Source organism: Lontra canadensis, unplaced genomic scaffold (genome assembly GCF_010015895.1).
Source record: "Lontra canadensis isolate GAN:19392208 unplaced genomic scaffold, GSC_riverotter_1.0 scaffold22, whole genome shotgun sequence".
In the NCBI taxonomy this organism is placed as follows: Eukaryota; Metazoa; Chordata; class Mammalia; order Carnivora; family Mustelidae; genus Lontra; species Lontra canadensis.
In genome coordinates, this window is record NW_022631016.1 from 4494059 (window position 1) to 4519257 (window position 25199).

Consider the following 25199-nt stretch of genomic DNA (forward strand, 5'->3'; position numbering starts at 1 on the left):
CCTATGAAGTCCCAATAGACAAAAATGCAATATTCTAATTCTGAAGCTGGTATGTACTTTCCTTTAGTTACCCAGAATCCATGGGGTCCCTACGGCAGATGGTGGCACTGGTGCAGATGGCATTTCCTGGGATGGATGAGAGCAGTAGAAGGACAGGCTTACGAGGGTTCAGGGCACTGACGGCAGAGAGGTTTACAAGCCTACAGCACTATTGCCATTCGTACAGGACACCAGCGCCCTCCAGGTGGAGACCCCCATGCGTGGCCCACTCCTCGGCACACGATAATGGCCATTTGATTTCTCCTAAACAACTGTGGAGCAATTTGCATTCCCCTTTCATCTGATGACACAGAGGCAAGCACCTATGTCTATCTCTTCAGCGCAGAGGGGAGGCTCAGCCCCACAGGGAAGCAGCATACCCCAGGCATGACGTCCACCCTGGCCACGGGTCTCTGCTGACCGCCAGCTTATCTGCCTTCAGAAGAGATCAATTCCAATGGATTCGTGCATGTGCCTTTGCTGATGAGCTGTTTCTCTTCACCAATACATGCTTGAAAAACATCCCAAATGGGAGAGCCTTACAGGATCATGCCCTCTATTAAAATAAGCCCTGTGCAGAGGAGGATGTCCTATGAATGGTCTGGGAACTTAGCTTCTAAAAACGTTTCTTCAGTGTCTAAAGTCCCCTTCCCCTCTTCCTTTCTTTTCTTTTCTTTTTTTTTTTTTTTTTTTCGCACAAAAGAGTGTTTTATAGGTTCTGTGTTGCTTAGGGAGAAAAAACATGGCCCATTTAACAAGTCGATTTCTTCCATGGCTGTGCAATTTCTTTGTAGTTTATGAACAAATTTTGTCCACAGAGATGGCAGCAAATATTGGTTACAATGTAATCAGATGGATAAAGCCAGAGCAGAAAAGCAAATCCTTTGAATTACTGTCACAGCTTCATCACAGACCTTGTGATTCTGAGCAATTCGTGAGCCCGTGATGGTTACAGGTTAAACCCATCCACAGGAAAGAAACATAGATGGGAAATTCAAAAAATGGAGCTCAGCACTATTGTAGCTTCCAAAATCTAATTGCAGGAATAAATGGCTTCCCCCCCCAACCAAGCACACAGAGCCCTCACTTGTTGAATGAATGTTGAATGATTTTACCACAGAGAGTGTATTAGTCAGTCCGGGCAACCATAACAAATACCACAGACAGAACAACAGAAATTTACTTCTCATATTTCCAGAGGCTGGGAGTCTGAGATCAGTGTGCTGGCCATGGGGGTGGCCAGGGATCTCTTGTTGGCTTACAGATGGCACCTCCATGTTGTGTCCTCACATGGTCTTTCCTTGGTGTGTGGGTTTGGGGAGATCTCCCTCCTACTCTTCTTTTTCTTTTTTAATTTTCTTTAAATTTTTCCTATTATGTTCAGTTAGCCATTGTATAGTAGTACATCATTAGCTTTTGATGCAGTGTTCAGGCAATGTCCACAATAGCCAAGCTGTGGAAGAGCCGAGATGTTCCTCAACAGACGAATGGATAGAGATGTGGTTCATACATACAATGGAGTATTCTTCAGCCTTCAGAAAGGATGAACACCCAACTTTTGTATCAACAGGGATGAAACTGGAGGGGATTATGCTAAGTGAAATAAGTCAGTCAGAGAAAGACAATTATCATATGGTTCCACTCATATGTGGAACATAAGTAATAGCATAGAGGACCACAGGGGAAGAGGGGGAAATCTGAAGGGGAGAAACCAGAGAGGGAGATGAACCATGAGAGACTACTGACCCCGGGAAACAATCTGGAGGTTTCAGAGGGGAGGGTGGTGGTGGGAGGGGGTAACAGGGTGGTGGGTGTTAAGGAGGGCATGTGTTGTGATGAGGACTGGGTCACTAGCCCTCAGGGAAATACAAATCAAAACCACAATGAGATACCACCTTACACCAAGAAGAATGGCCAAAATTAACAAAACAGGAAACAACAAATGTTGGTGAGGATGTGGAGAAAGGGGAACCTTCTTACACTGTTCATGGGAATGCAAGCTGGTACAGCTACTCTTCCTTTAAAAAAAAAAGATTTGTTTATTTATTATTTTAGAGAGAGAGCAGGGTGGAGGGCAAGGGCAGAGGGAGGGAGAGGGAGAGAATCTTAAGCAGGCTGTCCCCTGAGCTCAGAGCTCGATCCAACAACCCTAAGATGATAACCTGAGCTGAAACCAGTAGTCGGTAACTGACTGAGTCACCCAGGCATCCCTCCTCCTCTTCTTATAAGGCCACCAATTTTACTGGATTAGGACTCCCACCTTTATGACCTCATTTAAACTTGATTGAGTCCTAAAAGCCCTATCTCCAAATGCAGTGACAATGGTGATTAAGGCTCCAACATATGAATTTAGGTTGAACATAGTTCGGTTCATAGCATAAGGCCATGAACATCCAGTAGCTTTGAGCTTTGAGCTCAAAAACTTTGAAAAGTTGCCACATGCATATACTATACCACATACATACAACACATATGTATGGAAAGATACAGATGCAGATATGGGTACATATATGTGGATAGAGACATGTGGTAGGAAAGTGAGAAAATACAACAAAGTCGTCATGGGGATGCCACGGAGGATGAGCTGCTGTACTCTATATAGTGCGGCATCGTTGGGACGTACAGAAGGCACTGGATGGCTCCCAGGGAATCAATGGGATTCACACCAGATTGAAGGGGACTGGAAGTGAGCATCCAGGTGCTGGCTAAGGCCCCCGGGTGGATGAGGAACCCCCAGGTGTGTGAGGAAATTCAGAAACCAGGCAGGTGGTAGCATAGGTGGCCTTGAGCTACAAGCTAAGGATTTTGGCAAGAACATTGTGAATTAGTGAGCTGTCATAATCCTGCGGAGGAACCACATGTGGTGAGAGAGGTACTTTGAGATCGTGGATCTCCTGGAAGCCAGGAGAAGGAGCTGGGAAGGAGCATCTCCGAACTCCTCCAACAATGCAGGGCAGGAGGAGGAGGGGGAAAGCAAGGGTGGCATGGGGGAGCATTGTAATTACTATATTCTTATGTCTGAGCTTGAACTCTTAAATTTCATACCAGTGTGTCGGATTCAGAAAGAAACATGTTTTTCATGCATTAACCCTGCTGATACTTTCCAAAATCCTTCCAAAACCATCAATGAAAAGATAGAACGCAAATGGAAATAGAACTTAGCTACCTGAAGTGTTCCCTTGTAGTAAACACCAGAGGTAATAAAATATTTATGTCTGGTCAATCCATGATAGGGATTCTTTGACCAAATAAGTTAATTGTTGTGATTCTCCACAAAATAAACATAATTAGCTGTGCTGATGAAAACGGTTAGATGTTCAGAGCACTCTGAAGGTTAAGTATAGCTACTATGATATTCTGATGTTTTTACATCAAAAGTAAAAGAGTGAAAAGAGTTTTTATTCCTATGATCACAATGTTCAAAAAAGCCATGTTATAGATCTTCTTGACTATATCATGATTCACCACTATAGAAATGAAAATAAAAGTAGATGTGCTCCCTCAGACCTTTTGGTATATGTCAAAAGCTACTCTAAGATATAATTTCTACTGAAATTTCAGAAGCAGTGAAGCTGGTTGAGAACTAGCCCCACCCCCACCCCAGTAACAGTGGTTCCATCACTCCTCCTGATATTGGCAAAGACAATGGCTGTTACTGGGTTTTGTTTCATATGTTGGGGAGGGGAAGATGGGTGAAGAGGAAACTGATTTTTGTTAAGTTAAAAAAAAGATTAAAAGAAAAGAATGATTAAAAGAAAAGAATAATTAAAATGATTAAAAGAAAAGAATGATTAAAATGATTAAAAGAAAAGGCATGTGCTCACTAAAATGTTTACAGGGCAGGTAGGTACAAATGATTAAAAGAGAAACCCTGAACTCTGAAAGTCAAACAATACAAAACAAAGCACAGTGGTGTCCCACCTTTGTAACACACTCTGGGGAGGGGAACCATACACCCTTTCACCTCTACTCTGGACAGCAAATGCTCCAGATGTGAAACAACCTATCAGAGATTCTGGAATTAATAGTAATGAGGACCACGGGTGTCAGTTGAGGCCACTCTCCAGAAACATCCCTGGGGATACTGAATATAGGCATCTCCTTGGAGCACAGTGAGCAAATTCCCTTTGCATGACAGACAATTCAGAAGCGGGGGGGAGTGTGTGTGTGAACCACTTTTTTAAATTGAAAATGAAAGGAGCTCTATGAGGGCATCAGAGGAGGGTAGAAATACATCCCCTTAAAGTCAGATTACCTCATCTACTGGATGGCAGAATAGAAACAAAAAACTAAAACGGGTTTTTAATCACAAAAGGCAAACATCTGAACACATTTGAGAAGTGCCAGCACAGTCAACTTCCTCCAGGCTAAGCCTGTCACATGGGCTCACCTGACAGCCACTCCTGGGCCCTGTGCTCCTCTGTCCCCTGGCCTGAGCCAGGACCAGGGAGAAGCCCCCAGAGCTGCCTCCTGCAAGGCCTCCACCCCCTCACTGAACCACTGTGCTCTGTTCCTCTGCCATTCCTGTGCTCTCCAGCCCTGATACATCAAGGCACCCATGAATGCACTAGCAACACTCATGGTTATTTTCAGACAGCACCGCACGGGAGGGCTTGAACTCACCGGGGCATCAACCTCAGAAAGGAAATCTGTCAATGAATAAGCAACACATGCACAAAGGTATTTTGATGCCACGTGCTGTTTCAATAGTCGACTTTCCCTATTTCCTCAACCCCAAGACAGGAGCACCTGTGCTAAGAGATCCTCATTTTAATAGACATGTCCTCCAATAACTGAGAATTTAGAGAGGCCTGTGAGGTCTTACCATGAGGCCTGTAATGCCTGCGGTGAACAGAGCAGAGAGGCTGGAATCACCCTGAAGAGCTGAAGCTCCCAGGCTCTGGGCCTCCTAGACCCACCTGTGCACACATGAGCAGGTGTGAGAAGGACCTCAGCATGCCAGTTGGAAGGCAGGTAGGAAAACGACCCAGAGAGAAGCTGGCCCGTATCAGGGAAAGGCCCTGGCAGGTTGTCTGGCCTCCCTTTCAGTGGTGAGGGACTCCCGGTGTAAAATGAGGCTAAGCCTGGCACCATTAAACCACTCAGCCAACCGGCTTTGGATTCCACTGCCTGTGGATAAAAAGTATGCTGACCTCAACTTCAAACCACCCATACCGTGTACCTGCCGAGCCAGAGTTTCACTGTAAATTCAACAAAGCAGCCTGCTGGTTCCACAGATCAGTCTTGCTAGCTTGGCTAACATGAGTCTATCTCTGAAAGATGGAGCCACACTCAGCATGGCCCAGAGGAAGACAGACCAACGACATCCTCCTGGTCAGCTACATCCCCAAGAGCAAAGTGATTTCTTTGCAAGATGGCTAGCACAGTTCTGAACTCAGACTCTGGAAGCGGAGTAGATACATAACAAACTGAGCCTCCACCTTGATGGCAAATGGGCCAAGGGCACTGAGCTTCTGAGGGACCCCCATACTGCCTTCCACAGTCAAGCCCAGCTCTTTATTCAGTGGCAACAAATCTGTGGGATACTACACCCTGTATGTTTCTACTTTGGTTTTCCTGCTGACCTCGGCCTCGGGGTCTAGTCTGCGTTTTGCCCAACCATTATCTATCCTTCATTTCTATTTTACTTTCTAAAACCTGTCTGTGTTCTCTGCAAACTATTTCAGATCTTGATTTAGTCATGCATTTCCTGATTATTCCCTAAAGATTGTCTGCCCTCCCCCAACACCTCCCCAAGTCTGTCCTACTTCCCAGCCTGCACAGGTGACTCAGTGACCGCCCTGTGAGTGTGGCCAATCTCACCAGCCCTTGGAGACTCTCACTACACTAAAGAATGGGTACTCCTCCTTGTCCCCCCCTTGGAAAATGGGAATTGCGAACATCAGGAAGAACAATGGCTGGCATGAATGAGCCGCTCACTATTGAAGGGACGAGGAAAGAAGGCATGAGGGAATGAAGGCCACCAGCAGTGGAAGGCCACCAACCTGCTCCTCGTGGAGGCACTGGTGAAATGGTTCAGGAATCCATCTCCTTCTATGGATGAATTCTCCTGGGGCCATGGGGCTACCCAGAGATAGTTGCATGTAAATCAGGGAGAAAAATTCTGCCATAGGAAAGGTTTCCATTCATCAGCTCCCCCTCTGATCTCTGCCTGTCTAGCAGACGAGCCATGTGGAAGTTTATGCAATCTTAATAGACTGTGGCAGTGGCCATGGCAGTAACCATAGTAATGATAGGGATAAAAATAATAATAATAATAATAATAACAACAATGATAACAGGCATCTAAATTTGAGTAGCACTTCATAGCTTTCAAAGTGCTTTCAAATGCATTTGCTGCTCCCTTCCACTCCTCCACTGACCCTGAGATATACAGGTAATCACTACTGTGGCCACATCTTTAAAAGTTCCTGTGATTTTAAATAAAGATTCAAGGGCACAGGGAAAAGGAAGCTTTCATCAGCATATAGGAGGAGATTTATACAGTCCACTCACTGGATCATCCCAGGAAGGGCAGGCACCATCCTTCATGGCCAGTGCCCCTGGGCACAGGAATGGCAGTCAGGACTGTCACCTCCATTGTCCACAACTGCCATGGGTACTCGGTGAACAACTTAGTAACAATCAACAAGTGAGACTTTATCAGCTCAGGACTACCAGAAAGCGAGTGACCTTCTAAGGCTGGGTCGCAATCTCATTTCTGTTCCCTCTCACTGGAATTTTAATCAGCCTGAGCATCAGTTAATGACTCTTTCTTATCCATTTGATTAAAACACAAAGTCATTGAGGCAGCAGCAAATTGGATTTTTTCCCTGGCCCTCAGTGCACTGTTGTAATGAAATCTATGACTTCCAACCTCCACTAGTAAAGAGCCAACATGTACAGTATGAAAAGCAGGGAGGCTCATTTGTCTCCTGGAAGAAGGCCCTCTGGGAGCCATGCATCTCTAGAAGAGAGCACCTATGTGTGGGGGACTGAAGACTGAATACCATGTGCAATACAATTTCATTTCTTTAAAAGCAGCTGCAGATTTTATTATGTGGATGAAATCATACCCCGTGTACTAATTTAATAAGCTCCTTTAAGCTTACCAGAGTCTTTTCTTGGGAAAGGCTGCATTCATATCCCACTGGCCTGTGAACAGGAATATTTCCATCTATGACCCAAGGGAGAAAGAATAGTGAAGATTGAAAACAAGGAAAAGCCACTCCAATTCATATTCTGATTAAACTTTACAGATGCTGATTATCACAAAATTGGATTGTAAAAGTTAAATAGCAAGGTGAGCATCCAAACATTTGTCACTCTAATATATAAAGAGAGTGGTTCGCCATTACCCTTGGTTAGGCCTTTCCAATGACCCCCTCCTGTCCTGTATCTCATCGCCTCAGGTTCTAAGCCTGCAGGCAAAGATTGTCTTGTCAGAGCTCAGCACTAGTCCTGCTGGTGGAGACGGTTTAGAGTAGTTGCCCCAGGTGAGCACAAGAACCTGTGATCCACCTTTCCCACTCCTTTTCCTTTTCAGGAAGAAATCAAATGACAAAGAATTGGAGACAAACAAACTGTTGAAGTAGATTTCTTCTGAGCAACACATAGAAAAGCCTTATTTGTTTCATAAGAGAATAATGTTAGCTCAAACATCTGATTTTATATTTACTCATTCAATAAAAATTTATTGTTTTTTATGTGTCAGGCACCAGAGACACATCCATAAACAAAATGTTTTAAACCCCATGTCCTTACAGAGCTTTCCATTGTATTATAAAAGGATGCCGTACAATTTTAAAGTAACCAGGCAATTTTATGAAACCTGGGTAGTATAGATCCCCTGAACAGATAACCCACCACATCCTCCTGGCCCAGGAAACTTCAGCACCCTAGAGCTGGACAGCTCCTCATCTCATTACAGGTGCTCCCAGGCTAAGAGCACTAGCAACTCAGCATTTGACTTCTCTGCATCCCGAAGCTGCAGAAGGTGCTGAGCTACATGCAGACATAGCTCGGAAGTGAGGAAAATTCATGTCCCAGGGCAACCCTTGGGAGATGCAAATCCATGGATAAATGTCCTAGTGTCATTTCTCCTCCAGTAAAACAAATGTGAAACATGGTTCTTCAAATCTCCAGTGGGTTGACGTTCAGCCTTTCTCAGTGGTAACCCACATAGTGAGGAAACCTTGTTGATGTTTCTCCTTCCCCTAAAGGACATTCTCACTCTCTCACTTCTATTTCCCTGAGATGGTCCCTTTATTAATCACGGTTCTCCAGAGGAACTGAACCAAATGAAGATATAGATATAGATATAGATATAGATATAGATGATACAGTTATTTGTTTATAAAAGAGTAACATGAGATAGAGATGAAAGAAAAGAGCAAGAGACAGAACGAGATTGATTTATTATAAAGAATTGGTTTGTATGATTATGGAAGCTGAGAAGTCCCACCATCTGTAGTCAACAAGCTTTCGGAGACCCAGGAAAGCCAATGGTATAAATTTCAATCCCAGGGCAGGAGAAAACTAATGTCCAGCTCAGTCAGGGAGGCAAAGCTCCTTCTTATTCAACCATTTCGTGCTATTCAGTCCCTCAGTTGATTGGGTAAGGGCCACCCACATTAGGGATGGCAACCTGTTTTATTCAGTCTACCTATTCAAATGTTAATCTTATCCAAAAACACCCTCACATACGCATTCAGATAAAAATGCTTGACCAAAAAAGAAAAAACACCTGACCAAATGTCAGCACTCCGTGGTCAAGAGAAGATTAGGGAACACCATTTAAACTGCAATACATGTGTCCTTAAGTTTCCATACTGGATTTTAAGGGAAAAAAATATATCTACATATATATATATACACACATATATATATATGTGTATATATATATAAATTTAATAATGTTAATGGCAACACTACACACTGACAGGTTCATAAAAAGCATTATGGAATAAAACCTACATTAATAAGGAAAAATCTAAGTAAATAGTATTTTAGCATTAAAGTGAAGAAGAGTAGTCAATAAAAATATTGAGCAACATGAAAGAATGCACCACTGTCTTGAGTGTTTCACCTGCGGAAGGAGACCATTCATGGTGCTCAGTTGTGTGGACCAGTCAGACTTCTCACAGAACCTGTATTAGCCATCAGGAAACTAGGTAGAAGCCTCAGTGTTTGGCCAAAATCTGCTGTTTGACTCATGTTTGGCTTTTAGAAGGAAATTAGTCAAATGACTGTATCAGGGCCATTGCTGGATCCCAAACTTGTGAATACTTGAACAGCACATGAGTCAGAGGCCACCGTCATATCCAGTCAGCAGTATGGGCAAATCCTAATACTTATATGTATTGTCAATATTTGAATATCAACTTTCAAAATCACATATAATAGATAAATCTTGGAGTTAAAATCTCCCAGTGGTTTTCATATGTTAAAATTCTGCCAATCCATTGAGCTATAAATTTACATTTGTTATCGTAAAACGCAAAGCAGGCATCATCACCTTCAGCCACCAACACCTTCACTGCAGTGGCTGTGGTCAGCAGCACCTCACGCTGGTCACGCTTATGCTCTACCGTTGTCAGCGGAAAGCGAGCAAGAATTTCACATCACAAAATGTATATTTTTAGAAGGATCACAAAATCAGTTCTATCAGACCTAAAACCTGACCACCAAAAAATAACAATGATCACATTTCTAACAAAATTCAGACTTATTCTTATATCCTAGAAATTAGTTCTGTGATGGCAATACTCAGCAGATGGTTGAGATTCAACATTTGGTATGCTGTCATTTGATGCCTCTCTGATTTAAACACCAGATTTTATGGGCCCTTAATAACTTAGTAGGGTACTAGCAAGTGGGCCTTAATCACATGTAAAAATAAAAGGTTACCAAATCACTTTCCCTTCATCCATAGCAGCAAAGAAATGTCTTGCGTACAGCATATCCAGCTCATGAGCATGTCTTACAGTCCACGTCTGGGCCACAGACCAGATGCCGAGGATCACTGCCATCCTATCCTACCCAGCTAACATGGCATTCACCAGTCTGTTTTTGGTAAACAGTTCTTCATAGGTCCTTCACGTTGCTACTTGGCTTATGATCAGAGACACTGACTTCCCTTCATTCTAAGAATGCCCTTTCTCTCAGGGATATTTAAATAGTGAGTACATGTTTGTACATACTACAGAGCAGTGGTCCTCCATCAGGGGAAACTTTGCCCCACAGTGGACATTTGGCAACGTCTGGAGACATTTTTGCTTGTCATAATTGGGATGAGGATGCTAATGGGATCTAGCGTGTAGACACCAGGAACGCTGCCAAGCAAATATCCTGGGATGCATAGGAAAGTCCCCAACCACAAAGAATTATTTGGCCCAAAATGCTCATGAAGCTTAGGTTGAGAAATTCTCTGCAAAAGTCATCTCTCCCTCCAGAGCAAAGAGCAGGCATGCTTACTGCCATTAGTAAAAGATTCAGGTCCCTGAAACTCAAGTTCCTCAGTTGGAACACACCAACCATGTGAACAGGCATCCAACCGTCGCTCCAGACCTACCTGCCCCGGGGCCCACGAGACTTGCAGGCAAGGGCAACCACTCTGCTGAACTTGACAAACTCCTCCATCTCTAAGCCAGGAGTGTTGCATCTTACACCAACTGTGCCAGACTAACTTGTGAGCTTGCCACTGGGGCAAAAACTCAGACCCTTCCCAGTCTTGACACGGTTCTGGTAACAATGGTTATTCTTTGGGTCCAATCTACTGATGTCCACCAGTTGGACACTTACATGTGCTAAAGAGAAACCTCGGGACAAACCAGGTCCATGCAGGGCCAGTGGGGCAACAAAACAGCTTTGTACCCCATGGGTTTCCACCCTGCCTTACGTGTGACACTAGCTAGGGATGCAGAGGGTGACAGGTTCCCAGGGCTGAGAAGGCATCCCTGGAGCAAGAAGGGATGCTGCGACAGCTCACTTCAAAGGTAATAAGGAGTGGGACAAAGCCAAGGCCATGGTTGCCAGGTGTGCCTGTATCAGGCTTTGGAGTCCGTCAAAATAATTCAGTAGTTCAATATTATAGTCCCAGTTTCAATTCATTTTTCTAACAGGCAGGTTCCTATTTGGTCTGGGAAGAGGGAATTAAGTAGGGCAGGTTAGCACCAGGCACGGCAAGCTGCAGCAGCTGAGGGAGGGATCCGCACAGGAAGAGGGTGGGAGTGAGGAGGAGGGAAGCCAGGCTGTGACTCCATGTCAGAAGGCCAGGCACTGGAATGGCCTTCAGAGCCCATCAAAGTCTATCTGTAATTTCCAGAACAAAATCACCTGAAACCATTGCTTGGTGACTCCCCCATGTCAGGGTACTGACCCCTTACTCACGGTCTCCCAAAGTGTTAGAGTACTACATCCAAACCTCCCTGTCCTTGTTCACTCACTGGCCCTCAACAGCCAGCCAGGAGTCAAAACTTTATACCTCAGGGTTCAAGTTCAGGCACAGGTTCCAATCCTTGGGTGAAATAAAATATAAGTTAAGTTCCATAGCTTATTATCCAGCCTGTGGCTGGGAGGAAAAACAATTTGGTCAATGTTTGGGTGTTCCGAGGGGGCCCATGATACATCCTAGAGCCAAGAAGGCAAACTATGGCTCTCAGGACAAATGTGGCAGCAACAGAGACCAGATGGCCAGCAGAGCTGAAAATATGGACTATCTGCCCCTTTACAGAAAGACTCATGCATCCCCAAACCTTGGGTCCAAGGAAAGAAAAGGTGAGCCTCCAGCTGCAGATCGTCGGTGGCTCCACACAGGCAGATCCCAGATGCCAGAGCAGGTGCAGAGGTTCCAGAGTCTCCCCACCGCAATGGTGAGGGACCTCTTTGAAGTCTTGGAGAGCAATCGGTGGGCAGAGCCAGGGTCTGAAGCAAAGAGAGGCAAGGGAATAAATGTGTGATGTGGGGGTTGGTGGAGGGAGAGGTCAGGGTTAGGGTTAGGGTCCTCCCAGCACAGGAGAAACCCTAAGCCAGGGGAAGCAGCACCCTTGCCTGGGTAGCATGGAAAGGGGGGAGCAGGAGCCCCCCGAGGCCAATTAGGAGAGCTGTGAAGAAGGACAAAGAGAAGGTAAAAAATAAACCTGATGCTGTCTGTAATGTTTTTTTTAATTTAATACCATCTCAGACCCTAGAGATTAGGGCTGCCCAAATGATGACCATCAGGCTCCCCGTCTTCCAAGTCATTGATCGTGGAAATCTGGGTCAACATGAACATGATACACCACTGGATTCAAAGGCTCTGAAAAGTCTGGCAGCAATGAGGGACACAGGACATGTCGACTTGGGAACTGCCCTCTACCCTCTGGTGCTGGCATTCCTGAGATCATCCCTTGGGGGAAGTTGTATTCCAGTGACCTTTACAGATCAGATAACTCCCGCCACATTTTGTATGGCCCTCCGCGTTCACATCACACAGCCGTTCATGGGTGAGTGGGCGCCCACTGGTAGGATGGGGGAGAGCTCGAAACCAGCACTGACACACACTCAAAAGTCCCTTCCTGCACCCTCTGTTGAAAGGTGGTACATGCAAAGTGTTTACTGGAAAATGTCCAAACTACGGAAGACGGCTCTCTCCCAGGCCTGAGCACTAGGCCTCCTCTTGCTCTTCTCTGAGACAATGACTCTCACCAAGGTACCTATCTAGGTCACTTCCGAAAACAAACCAAAACAATTAATCACTGATCACCTAGGGGTGGGGATTGGGGTTTGGGCGGGAAAGAAGGAACCAACATTGTTGAGGAGGAAGAGCAACGTTGTTGCTGTCTGTGGAGGGCACTGCTCGACACTCTGTACCTGGACCCTCTGTACCTGACCCCCACGCTCACAAGTAAGTGGAAGACACACAGTTCTCTCCACAGATAAGGAGACAAGGTGTTAACCTCTGTTTGCATCTGACTTCCAAGGCCATCCAGCCTGCACTCCAGCCGTTAAACATCTGAAAACTCCACAGTGCACCCACAGGTCTAGATCCTAACACGTTCTTCTACAGTGTAAAACTTACTCATAAATCAGATTTAGTGACCTGTGGATGCAGGACAAATTAGCCCAAAGCTTAGTGTCTTAAAACAACATGTACTTATTTTGTTCCCTCTTCAGCCAAGCAGGGGCTTAGCCAGGGAGCTTGGCTCTGCTCCCTGTGGCCCCAGTTGGGACAACTCAACTGTACCTGCTTCCAAGGGGCTGCATCCCAGAGCCAGGGAGTCGGGGATCCACTCCGAGTGGGCTCTGCACAAGGCGGCTTGACGGCTCCCAGAACAGCGGCTGGGGTCCCATGCTACGTATCCCAAGCAGTGGGGAGTAGCAGTTACCAGCTTCTTGAAGGCAGCACCAAGAAATGAGACGGCCACCCCCACGGCCTGTAGGACCAGAACAAACCCAGATCCAGGGGGCGGGGTCACCACCTCCACCTCTGTCCAAAGTGTTCACAAGTGAAGGAAGTTTGGAAAAATGCTTCCAAGCTTCCACAGTGACGTATTTGTTATACCTTTTATCGGTTCATTTACTTATTCTTTAAGGGTGGCTTTAAACATAACTGGAACTGTCTTTCCGCTCAGGCACCGCACTCCCTTAGGCCGCACTCAAATGCTAGCCAGAGCCGCCCTGCGTGTGTATCAGGACACAGATGCAAATCCTCCCAGAAGCCTGTCCCCGTGGCTTGGGGGTGACAGAGGAGATCAAAGCTGGATAAAATGGTTTCTTCTGAAAACTAAGGAGGAGGGAGGGTCCTGTGAGGCAGAGCTCACCGCTGAGGCACAGTCCCCACGACCAGCAACTCCTTGCACGGCTCTTTCCTGACAGCCTGGACCTCTGATCCAGCAACCCCAGGGCCTTTGCCATGTGACGTGTGGCCTTTCTGCACCCTCTCTGTTCTCCTCCAAAACCAGGCAGCGGGGAGTTTCCTTTCAGGCTTCCCGCCTACGAGGCCTCCCCTCGGACGGCCTGTTAATGGTTGGTCCCTGTTCCCTGTTGCCTTCCCTCTGACACACAGCTCATCCTTTCTACCACTTGAAAATACTGTACATACACACACACACACACACACACAAGCACGCACACACACAGACGCACACACAAAGTAAGCTGGAATTAGATGAGCTGCGGGAAGAGCGGACGCCGCCCGAATGAGTAAATGTTCAAGGACTGTTTTTGAGAATCACAGGCTTTTGATGCGGCTGTCACCTTGCAATGATAACATTCACAAACAAGCAGGTGATTGTCACAGGACCACAGGTCATTGTGCCCACGGTGGCTGGAGGGAGCCCAGGAAACCTTCTATGCTGAACCTTGGACTCGGACACCGCATTTCCTAGAGTACTGCCTGCACCCCAGCCCCGGGGGAGTTTCTCACTGTCTCCCACCCAGAGCCCCCTCTTCCTGAGCTCAGACCTCCTACTCTCCACTCACTCACTGGTTCAGAAACGTGCCAGTGCCGCCGAAGCCCGGTCCTGGATAAGTCTCCACACGTGTGTGCCCGCGTGCACTTGCGCCTCAGCACCTGCAGACACAGCAGCTGGGAGCCAGGGGGCCTGGTCCTTGCTCCCCACAGCAGGCTGGAACTCTGTGGCACACAGGGAGGCCAACGGGGTCCAATATCTCCCACACCGAGCATGGACGGCACAAAGCGGGGACTGGACAGGTGTTCACTGAGTCAGTAAATGGGCAGCAGTGACCAAGGGGTCTCCAGACCCTCTTCTCACTCCTTGTCTCCACTTCACAAGTGCCCACCTGACACGTTAGCTCCACTCTTCACTGCAGGTATAATCCTCTTTCTGGTCAACCCCATACCTGTCCCACAGCACCCCTGCCCTCCCCCCTTCCTGTCCCCCACCTGCCGCAGAAAACCTGTTGTCCCAGCCTTCCCCGCACCCTGTCTTCAGACTTTATTTCCCACCACTTGGCTTTTTGCTCCTGTTTCACAAATAACCCTGCCCCCCACATACACATGCACACACACACACTCACTACACACACTCACACACACCAGCTGGCCTATGTATGTCCCTGTGTATGAAACGTCCTCCCCTGCTACAATGGAGCAGACCATCCTTCACAAAGGCAGGACCCCACCTCCCTCAGGACAGCCCCCTCCCACGGTGAGCCTGAGTCCTTCCTGCCCTCACTCCAAATCCGCTTTTACAGACTTCAGATCCGGAATGTGACACTCATCACTGCCTCCCTCGCTCTTGATCTCTCTCTGCAGCTGCCATCGTGGCGTGCGGTCCCTGGGGAGCAGGCATGGCGCTTTCCCAGCTTCCCGTCTCTCAGGGTCCCTCGCAGAGAGCAGCACAATAGATACGCGCTCAAAGCCTATTGCACTGGGAAGGGGAAGCAGTGCCTGCACCAGAGAAAAGGGCGATGCCCAGCTGCTCGTGGAGCCTCCGTGCTGGCACCAGAGTCCTGGGACAGGCAGTGCCATGTCCTCTCCACAAGAGGTTCTTGCCCCCTTGTCCACAGCACTCTCTCCAGCAGCCCAGCGAGGCGTTAACTCTGTGCGGAATGTTGTTTCCAAATGCAAAACACTCTGATGGCAAAGGACCCAGTGGTACTGAAAATCCGATCTCTGCGGGACCCCCACTCCAGCACGGTGTGTCCACTGGCTCGGCCCTGGAGCCCATCGCCTGTGTGTCTGGTCACAACCCCCTTCAGGTCAATCCTCCCTCTGGTGGGAGGCAGCCCTGAGGTGGTGGATGCAGAGGGGGTGCAGTAGGGAGTAAGGAAATGTTGGATGAGGGAATCGGACACAAAGGCGTGCTCACCACAATTTCTGAGAGGCCGTGGCTGCTGCTGGTACGGAGATCTGAATCATGATTTATGGTTCACAGAGCTTGTGTGGACGCGGAAGAGGGGGAGAGAGAGCTGGCCTCACAGACACGGCACAAGAAATAGCTACCCTGGATTAAAGCTGATAAATTACGGCCCCCACGGAAGTGATGGTTTTTTCCAGCTGAAACCTTTGGACTCCGAAGAACTTTCTCTGCTTTTGTTATTGACGCTATTAGGCACCATACGTACTGAGCCTTGGGACCAGCAGGGACGTAAGCAACATGAACTCAAGGATCACACTAGCTCTCAACGGAAAAAGAGCTTGTTATGTCCTTCTAAACTAGCAGCAAAGCGGAGGAAATCAGGTCATTTTTATAGTCTGAGATTTCAGCGTGCTTTTCATACTGCGTCTATTTCCTTTTTAAAGACAGTTGTCAGAAGTCACTTTCAAGAAAGCACTTGGAAATTGAATAGAAAACATCTCACACATTTACTTTCCTTGTTTTTGTGAAATTCAAATAAGACGTGAGCGACAGGCACGGAGCGCTCATCCCCCACGCTCCGCAGATGCTCGCTGTCCTCGAACCCTCTCTTCGGGGAAGTAGGAAGGGAGACTGGAGGTCTGCCAGGAGGCGCCCTGCCTGGGAGTCAGCCACAGGCCAGAACTAAATACACCTGGTGAGCGTCTGTTCTGGGAGGCCCCTGGCACCTTCGAGCACCCTTGCTGGGCAGGGAAGCCTTCCATGAGGGTTAGGACGGAAGCAGGGTCAGCCCCCCTGTGAGAAGCCAGATCCCAGGTTCCAGGCCTCCTCAGGAGCCAGGATCATCCTGGGCTCTGCCATGAAATCTTGTGTCTGTCACAGGGAAGCAGGTGGGCCGGAGTCAATCCAGCCTGCATGGTACCTCCTTACCCCGTTCCCTGTGACCCAAGATCTGGCGGCGTCGGGAACCAGGACCCGGCTCCTGCTGGCCCCTCAAACCACTTCTGTACTTCTGTGGGGCAAGGGGCGGGGGGGGCAAAGCTCCTGTTCAGGGGCCCCATAACCCTGTTCAGAGATTCTGCTCATGACCAAAGATCCATGCTGGCCCAAATGAGTCAGGCAGAAATGTTCTCTTGTTTACACCAAGATCCTGGTGGATGCACCCATCTTCAACATGGAGGCAAAAATCCCGAGTTCGAAGCATGTCTGGGCCAGCCAAGAGCTCTACAATTCTGGGTAAACAGCGTTAAGCCCTGTTTCTTGACCACAGTGTGTGAGCACTCAGAACCTTTCATCGGACTGTGGAAGACTCCCCATGTTCACAGAAACATCATCAACCAGTGAAGAAGAACCAGATTCGGACATGCTGGCTGGTTTCTGGAGCCTTCCAGCAGGGCTGTGTGTGAAACTCAGCTCCGCAGTGGCCTGCTTGTCTCAGAAGTCCTTCCGTAAATGCTTTGCACACAACCCAGGAGGGTCAGGAACGCCCTGAGAAGCAAGGATGATGGAAGCCGAGAGGGAAGAAGAGAAAGTGCCCATGTTGCTCCCAGTGGGGAAGCCCACCTCTCACCCAGCCCCCTTACCACCCTCCCAGGTCCCATGTCTGCCAGCCAAGCCTTCTCTTTCCTCTGTCCCTGCATAGACCCTGTGCATCTAGATTGGAAGAGGCGTGGGACATTAACCCCCATCTGGTGGAGTCATCTGCAGGGACCTCATTGGGGGACACCCCGATCTGGAGAGTGGGGCAGAAGCAGAGGAAACCAATTAATGATCTGACCGGAGGTGCCACCATCTAGAATACGTCCTGTGGCCCCAGCAAAGGACAGGGTCCAGGACCCTGGGACCAGAAGGAGAGGACAGCAGGTGTATGTGTGACCATTGCATACTGACCCCACCAGGCCCTCACAGGCCCAAGGCCTCACTGAGCCTGCGGCAATATGTTCCTGCAGCCAGCCCTCTCAGGAGCTCACTACCTGCCCGAGGACCTTAGAGATGAGAACTCCTGGAGGCCCAGTCAGCCGGGCGAGGAGGCAGCACAACTGAGCCCATCATGCCGCAAGGCTGGGACGCCCAGAGAGGGTGCCTCTTGAGCACACACATGGAGCTCACGAGACGTGGCACCGGGAGCAGAGCCCAGGGAGCTGGCCCCAGGGCCTGTGTCCGAGGACCACCGGGGCCACCTCTGCTCCTGCTCTAGCATGCTGGAAACTGCCTTCCCGTGCTGGTGGGTGGCAAGGGTGTCCTCTTCCTGCCTCTGACTCAGCCCCCACCAGAAATGTCACAGACAGATGTGGTGGGCAGAGTGTGACCCCCCCATCGTAATCCCTGCGGCTGAGAATATGGTGGGCTCTCCAGCAAAAGGGAACTGAGGTCATGCATGGAATTAATGCTGCTAATTCACTGGCCTTAAAACAAGGAGGTCATCCTGGATCACCTGGGTGGCCTCAGTGGCACACGCGGGTCCTCAGATGTGCAGGAGCCGGCAGAGGCAGAGCCTGGGGGAGGTGTGACTACGTAGGGGAAAGGCGCAGTGGGCAACACAGCCGGCCATATAGACCGAGGAAGAGCCCAGGAGCCAAGGGATGGGCTCTTGCTGGGGAAAAGGCAAGATACTGATTCTGCCCTGGAGCCCGCAAAAGAACACGGCCCTGCTGACCTCTCAGAACGGTAGGACAAATCGTACGTTTGTGTTGGTAAGCTGCTAAATTGGCCATGATTTGTGACAGCAGCCACGAGCAATGGCCATAGATCTGGCTTCAGGGTGTCCGCTGTGGTCTCAAGTCCAGGGACCACGCTTCCGGCCCCTTGAAAGCTCCGTCCCCGGGGCAGCTGTGTCAATCTCTCTTGAGTCTCTGTTTTCCCATTTCTAAAATGCGTGCGGTCATGCCTCCGGGATGACTGTGAGTGCTGCACGGGCTAATTAACCGCGAACAACAAGAGAAGTATGGCTTCTGTTATTGATTTGCAAGGGGCCTGAGGGGGAAAATTAAGATTTTCTTGAACCTGAGACAGAAACTGCTAATTGGTAAAACTGATGAATCACAGACCTGAACCCCTGGAATAAATAATACATTATATGTTAATTTTTAAAAATGGTTTCATGACAAAAGGAAAAAAAAAAAGAAGAAATTGCTAATTTTACCCACGGAAATCGCTTGAATATCTGTAAACATTTATTTTTCTTTTCAACAATCACATATACGCCTTTAAATCAATATAATGAACCCCCTTGGGAAGGAGTTCGGGAAGCCATGAAGAACTCCAGCATGCAGCCATGCAGCAGGCCTGGTGGCTCTGGCCAAATCCTGACACCAATTCACCAGCGCTCCAGGACTGGAACAAAAATAACAGGACGGGTTCTATCCCATCGGCCTCGCTCAGACCGAGCACGAGGTGACCCCACAAGTAAAGGAGATGGGGAACACCTGCTCCTCACTGGCCAGCCACAGGGCTCCCTTCTAGTGTAGAGTATATTGTGATACATGGTGTTACGATGACAGATTCCCCGAGGGGAAGTCCTGCACAGAGAAGCATTTTTAGAAGTTCAGAAATTACCTGGTTAATCCTGACTGTCGAGTTTTAGAATTCTAATGCATCCCATGTTTATAAAGACGTCCTACAGCAGAAATCAGAACAGTTTTCGGGGGGGGGGGGGGCAGCATTTACTGAACATCTGTTAGGCCAGACACCACGCAGGTTACATATCCTCTTTCGCACCCACTCCTCCCTTTATGAAATATAGATTTATATATATACACATGCATACACAGTATGTGTATAGAAAAGACCTACTTCATAAGGCTACCAAGGATTAAGTTAAACAGAATAAAATAACATAGCCGGGGCACGTATCTGCGAAGACCCCCACTCTCCCTGGGTCTCACCCCATGTACCTTGCTGATTCCACGCACGACACAGCCCCTCCTTATGGAAGGTATTAGGCCTGTCCTCCCTGTGAATTTATTCCTCATCGATCATCTGACCTGGCTTTTAACGCCACGGTGAGGCAAACACTGAATTGATACTCCCCACTCGTGCTGATTCACCCACAATAGTGCACTCTTTGAAAAAGTACATTAATAGTAGGAGAAAATACTGCGCCGTGAACTCCATTAGACTTTAAGATTCATTCAGAACATTCACCAAGTCCTGGGACGTTGCAGGAAGACTCCTAGGAACCGGGGATGCCAAAAGCCCAGCACTCGAGCGACATTGTGGGAGAGGACGGAGACAGACAACAAACAATCCAGCAGGAAAACAGACATGCTATCAAGCTGCCGTGACTGCCACACAGAGAATGTGCTAGACCAACATCCAACAGAAGCTTCCCTACAAAGGTGGGTGAGACGTAAATGCTTCTCCCTGAGAGCTACAGATTCCAGGATTATTCGTTGCTATGGCAGAAGCTACTCTCTACGAGAATATCATCTCGATCTTTGGCTTAAGCACCTGCGTACCTAGCAGTTCAGTTTACCAATTTAGGGGCTGACAAGTGGGGTGGAAGGTGGGAATGAGATTTCATTTTAGAAAACATTTCACAAACAAGAACTCCAGCTATTTTATGGAAGACACACTCCTTGCATTTGTATGAGAATCAAATTGTTTCCGTTTGGAATTTAACATCCCAAATAAATTTTTGAATCCCTTATCTGCAATCTGTTCACTGTCAAACATTTTTATCCCCTGAAATTGTTTAGTTCACATTTATCCAAAAAGAAATGTGCATTTGGAGTTAAAACTAATTTCCATGGGAGACTATGGACTCTGAAAAACAATCTGAGGGTTTTGGAGGGGCGGGGGATGGGAATTTGGGTGAGCCTGGTGGTGGGTATTATGGAGGGCACATATTGCACGGAGCACTGGGTGTGGTGCATAAACATGAATTCTGGTACACTGAAAAGAAATTTAAAAAATAAAATAATAATAACTTAAAAAATAAAAAACTAGTTTCCCCAAAGAGGTTCTAAAGAGCTGAAAGGTAGAAACAAGGTCACGAAAAGATGAAACCCACACTCTGCCCATCTCACCATGTCATTCAGTTGGACGAGGCTGCTGGGGAACAAGCCTACTGAGGTCAAGGTGGGGGAAGGGATTGCCCTTAAAATCACACACGGCTCATTGCGAGAAATAAAATCTACAGGGATAGCTCATTGTGAAGATGGCCAAGGGAATCTCTCCCACGGAAGCAATTCATTTTTTTTTTTTAATCAAGACAAATCCATCTTATTTTTCTTATAAATTATTACTACAATTTTTTGAGAGAGAGAGAATGTAAGTGGAGGTGGGGAAGGGCAGAGGGAGAGAGGAATTCTTAAGCAGGCTCCACACACCCAGTATGGAGCCCAAATCGGGGCTTGATCCCATAACCCCGAGATCATGACCTGAGTCAAAATCAGGAGTTGCATGCTTAACCAACCTGGCGCCCCAAGACAGATCCGTCTTAAACAAGATGAGGAACACATTTTGTTTGAAAACTCCAATTGCATATTTGGTTTATGAATAATTGCATAGCACGTTTCATTTACTGACTATCGTATTTCCATGTAATCATATAATCTTGGCAACTCACAGTCTCAAAGACTTTAATTCCAGTATAATTAACATACAGTGTTACATTAGTTTCAGGTGTACAATATAGTGATTCAATAATTCGATGCATTACTCAGTGGTCATTGAGTTCAGTGTACTCAATCCCCTTCACCTACTTTACCCATCCACTACCTACCAGCCCTCTGGTGACCCTCAGTTTGTTCTCTAGAGCTAAAACTCTGGTTTTTGTCTCTTTTATTCTCTGTTCATTTGTTTTGTTTCTTAAATTCTACATATGAGTGAAATCATATGATATTTGTCTTTCTCTGACTAACTCATTTCACTAAGCACTATACCCTCTAGGTCCAGCCATCCATGTTATTGTAAATGCCAAGTTTTCATGCTTTTTTGTGGCTACAAAATATTCCTCTGTGTGTGTGTGTGAGAGAGAGGCATCTCCTTTATGCATTCCTCTATCAATGGACAATTGGGCTGCTTCCATAGTTTGGCTATTGTAAATAATGCTGCAATAAACATAGGGGTGCATATATCTTTTCAAATTAGTGTTTTCATATTCTTTGCGTAAATATCCCATCGTGGAATTACTGGTTCATGCAGGAGTTCTATTTTTAATTCTTTGAGGAAGCCCCATGCTGTTTTCAGCAGTGGCTGCACCAGTTTGCATTGCCGCCAGCAGTGCACAGGGGTTTTTCTCCGCATCCTCACCAACACTGGTGGTTCCTGTGGTGTTGACTTTTAGCCATTCTGACAGGTGTGAAGTGACATCTCGTTGTTTTGATTCACATTTCCCTGATGATGAGTGATGATGAGCATCTTTTCATGGGTCTGTTGGCCAGCTGGATGTCTTCTTTGGAGAAATGTCTGTTCATGTCCTCTGCCCATTTTTAATTGGATTATCTGGGTATCACATATTTTGATTACTAACCCTTTATCAGATACGGTATTTGCAAATATCTCTTTCCATTTAGTAGACTGTCTTTAAGGCTTGATTACTTCCTTTGCTGTGCAGAAGCTTTTTATTTTGATGTAGTTTTGATAGTTTATTTTTGCTTTCATTTCCCTTGCCTCAGGAGACCTATCTAGAAAAACGCTGCTATGGCCAATGTCAGAAAAATTACTTCCTGTGCTTTCCTCTAGGATTTTATGGTTTCATGTCTCACATTTAGGTCTTTAATCCATTTTGAATTTATGTTTGTGTGTGGTGTAAGAAAGTGGTCCCGTTTCATTCCTCTTCATGTAACTGTCCAGTTTTCCCAATACATTTGTTGAAGAGCCCATCCTTTTTCCCATTGCATATTCTTTTTTTTTAAAATATTTTCTTTATTTATTTGACAGAGAGAGAGATCACAAGTAGGCAGATAGGCAGGCAGAGACAGAGGGGGAAGCAGGCTCCTCGCTGAGCAGAGAGCCCGCTGCGGGTCTCGATCCCAGGACCCTGAGATCATGACCTGAACCAAAGGCAGAGGCTTAACCCACTGAGCCACCCAAGTGCCCCTCCCATTGCATATTCTTGCCTCCTTTGTCAAAGATTAATTGCCCATATAATCAGGTTTATTTCTGGATTTTCTATTCTGTTCCCTTGATCTATGTGTCTACTTCTGGGCCAGTGCCATACTGTTTTGATCACTACAGCTTTGCTGTATATCTTGAAATCTGGGACAATTCACATTTTAATAGCTGCCCAAAGAATATCATAATGTATTTTTACCTAATCTTTTGTAATACAGTTTTCCTATAAAAATAGTACATATTCATAGAAAGTTGTTTAATATGCACTATTAGGTGAAAAAAGAGATATAAAATAATATCTTTAGTATGATATAACTAAAACTAAAGTTAATAATAAATATTATATACATAAAAATATCTACATAGATTAACGTTAAATTATAAACAAGAAATAAACCTATGGGAATTTCTAATTATTCATTTGTTTAAATATAGAAGACTTCACGATTTGGATCTCCCTGATGGCTAATGATGATGAACATTATTTCATGTGTCTGTTAGCCATTCTTATGTCTTCTTTGGAGAAGTGTCTGTTCACGTCTTCTGCCCATTTTTTGATGTGATTATATGTTTTATGTGTGTTGACTATAAGAAGTTCATTATCAGCCTTTTGTCTGTATTGTCATTTGCAAATATTTTCTCCCATTCCTTGGGTTGCCTCTTTGTTTTGTTGACGATTTCCTTTGCTCTGCAGAAGCTTTTGATCTTGATGAAGTCCCAAAAGTTCATTTTTGCTTTTGTTTGCTTTGCCTTTGGGGACATGTCTTGAAAGAAGTTGCTGTGGCCGATGTCAAAGAGGTTACTGCCTATGTTCTCCTCTAGGATTTTGATAGATTCCTGCCTCATGTTGAGGTCTTTTATTCATTTTGAGTTTATCTTTGTGTATGGTATAAGAGAATGGTCGAGTTTCATTCTTCTATACATAGCTGTCCAATTTTCCCAGCACCATTTATTGAAGAGACTGTCTTTTTTCCATTGTATATTTTTTCCTGCTTTGTTGCAGATTACTTGACCATAGAGTTGAGGGTCCATATCTGGGCTCTCTACTCTGTTCCACTGGTCTATGTGTCTGTTTTTGTGTCAGTACCATGCCGTCTTGGTGACCACAGCTTTGTAATAAAGTTTGAAATCAGGTCACGTGATGCCCCCAGTTTTGTTTTTCTTTTTCAACATTTCCTTAGCAATTTGGGGTTTCTTCTGGTTCCATAAAAATTTTAGGATTGTTTGCTCTAGCTCTTTGAAAAATGCCAGTGGAAATTTGATTGGGATGGCATTGAAACCACTTTGAGATACCACCTTATACCAATTAGAATGGCCAAAATCAACAAGATAGTAAACAACAAGTGTTGGAGAGGGTGTGGAGAAAGGGGAACCTCTTACACTGTTGGTATGAATGGAAGTTGGTGCAGCCACTTTGGAAAATAGTGTGGCGATTCCTTAAGAAATTAAAAATAGAGCTACCCTATGACCCTGCAATTACACTACTGGGTATTTACCCCAAAGATACAGATGTAGTGAAAAGAAGGGCCATCTGTACCCCAATGTTCATAGCAGCAATGGCCATAGTTACCAAACTGTGGAAAGAACCAAGACGCCCTTCAACAGACAAATGGATAAGGAAGATGTGGTCCATATATACAACAGAGTATTACGCCTCCAACAGAAAGGATGAATGCCCAACTTTTATATCAACATGGACGGGACTGGAGGAGATTATACTGAGTGAAATAAGTCAAGGAGAGAGAGTCAATTATCATATGGTTTCACTTATTTGTGGAGCATAAGGAATAACATGGAGGACATGGGGAGATGGAGAGAAGGGAGTTGGGGGAAATTGGAGGGGGAGACGAACCATGAGAGACTATGGACTCTGAGAAACAAACTGAGGGTTGGGGGGGTGATCCTGGTGGTGAGTATTAAGGAGGGCACGAAGTGCATGGAGCACTGGGTGTGGTGCATAAACAATGAATTTTGGAACACTGAAAAAAAATTAATTGAATTAAAAAAAAGACTTCACGAATTTGTGTGTTATCCTTGCATATCCACGCTTATCTTCTCTGTATCGCTCTAATTTTACATGTGCTGAAGCAAGCACCTATTACTCATTTCTACATCACTTAAATCCTTAAAGATAAACAATAGATTTTTCATAATTAAAAAACAACATCAATAAAGATATTTACGAAGAAGGAAAAGAGGAAATCATTCATACAGAAAACATCTCGACGCCAAAGCAAAGGCCTCAAAGAGAATAAATACCAGCCTTAGCAAGGCTCTTGGTCCACAAGATAATGAAGA

General features: G+C 46.2%; 1 pseudogene; it reads right to left on the minus strand.

Annotated features, from left to right (window-relative positions):
- Window positions 1-24898: 24898 nt before the first annotated feature.
- LOC116870332 lies at window positions 24899-24996 on the minus strand (annotated as a pseudogene).
- Window positions 24997-25199: the final 203 nt, after the last annotated feature.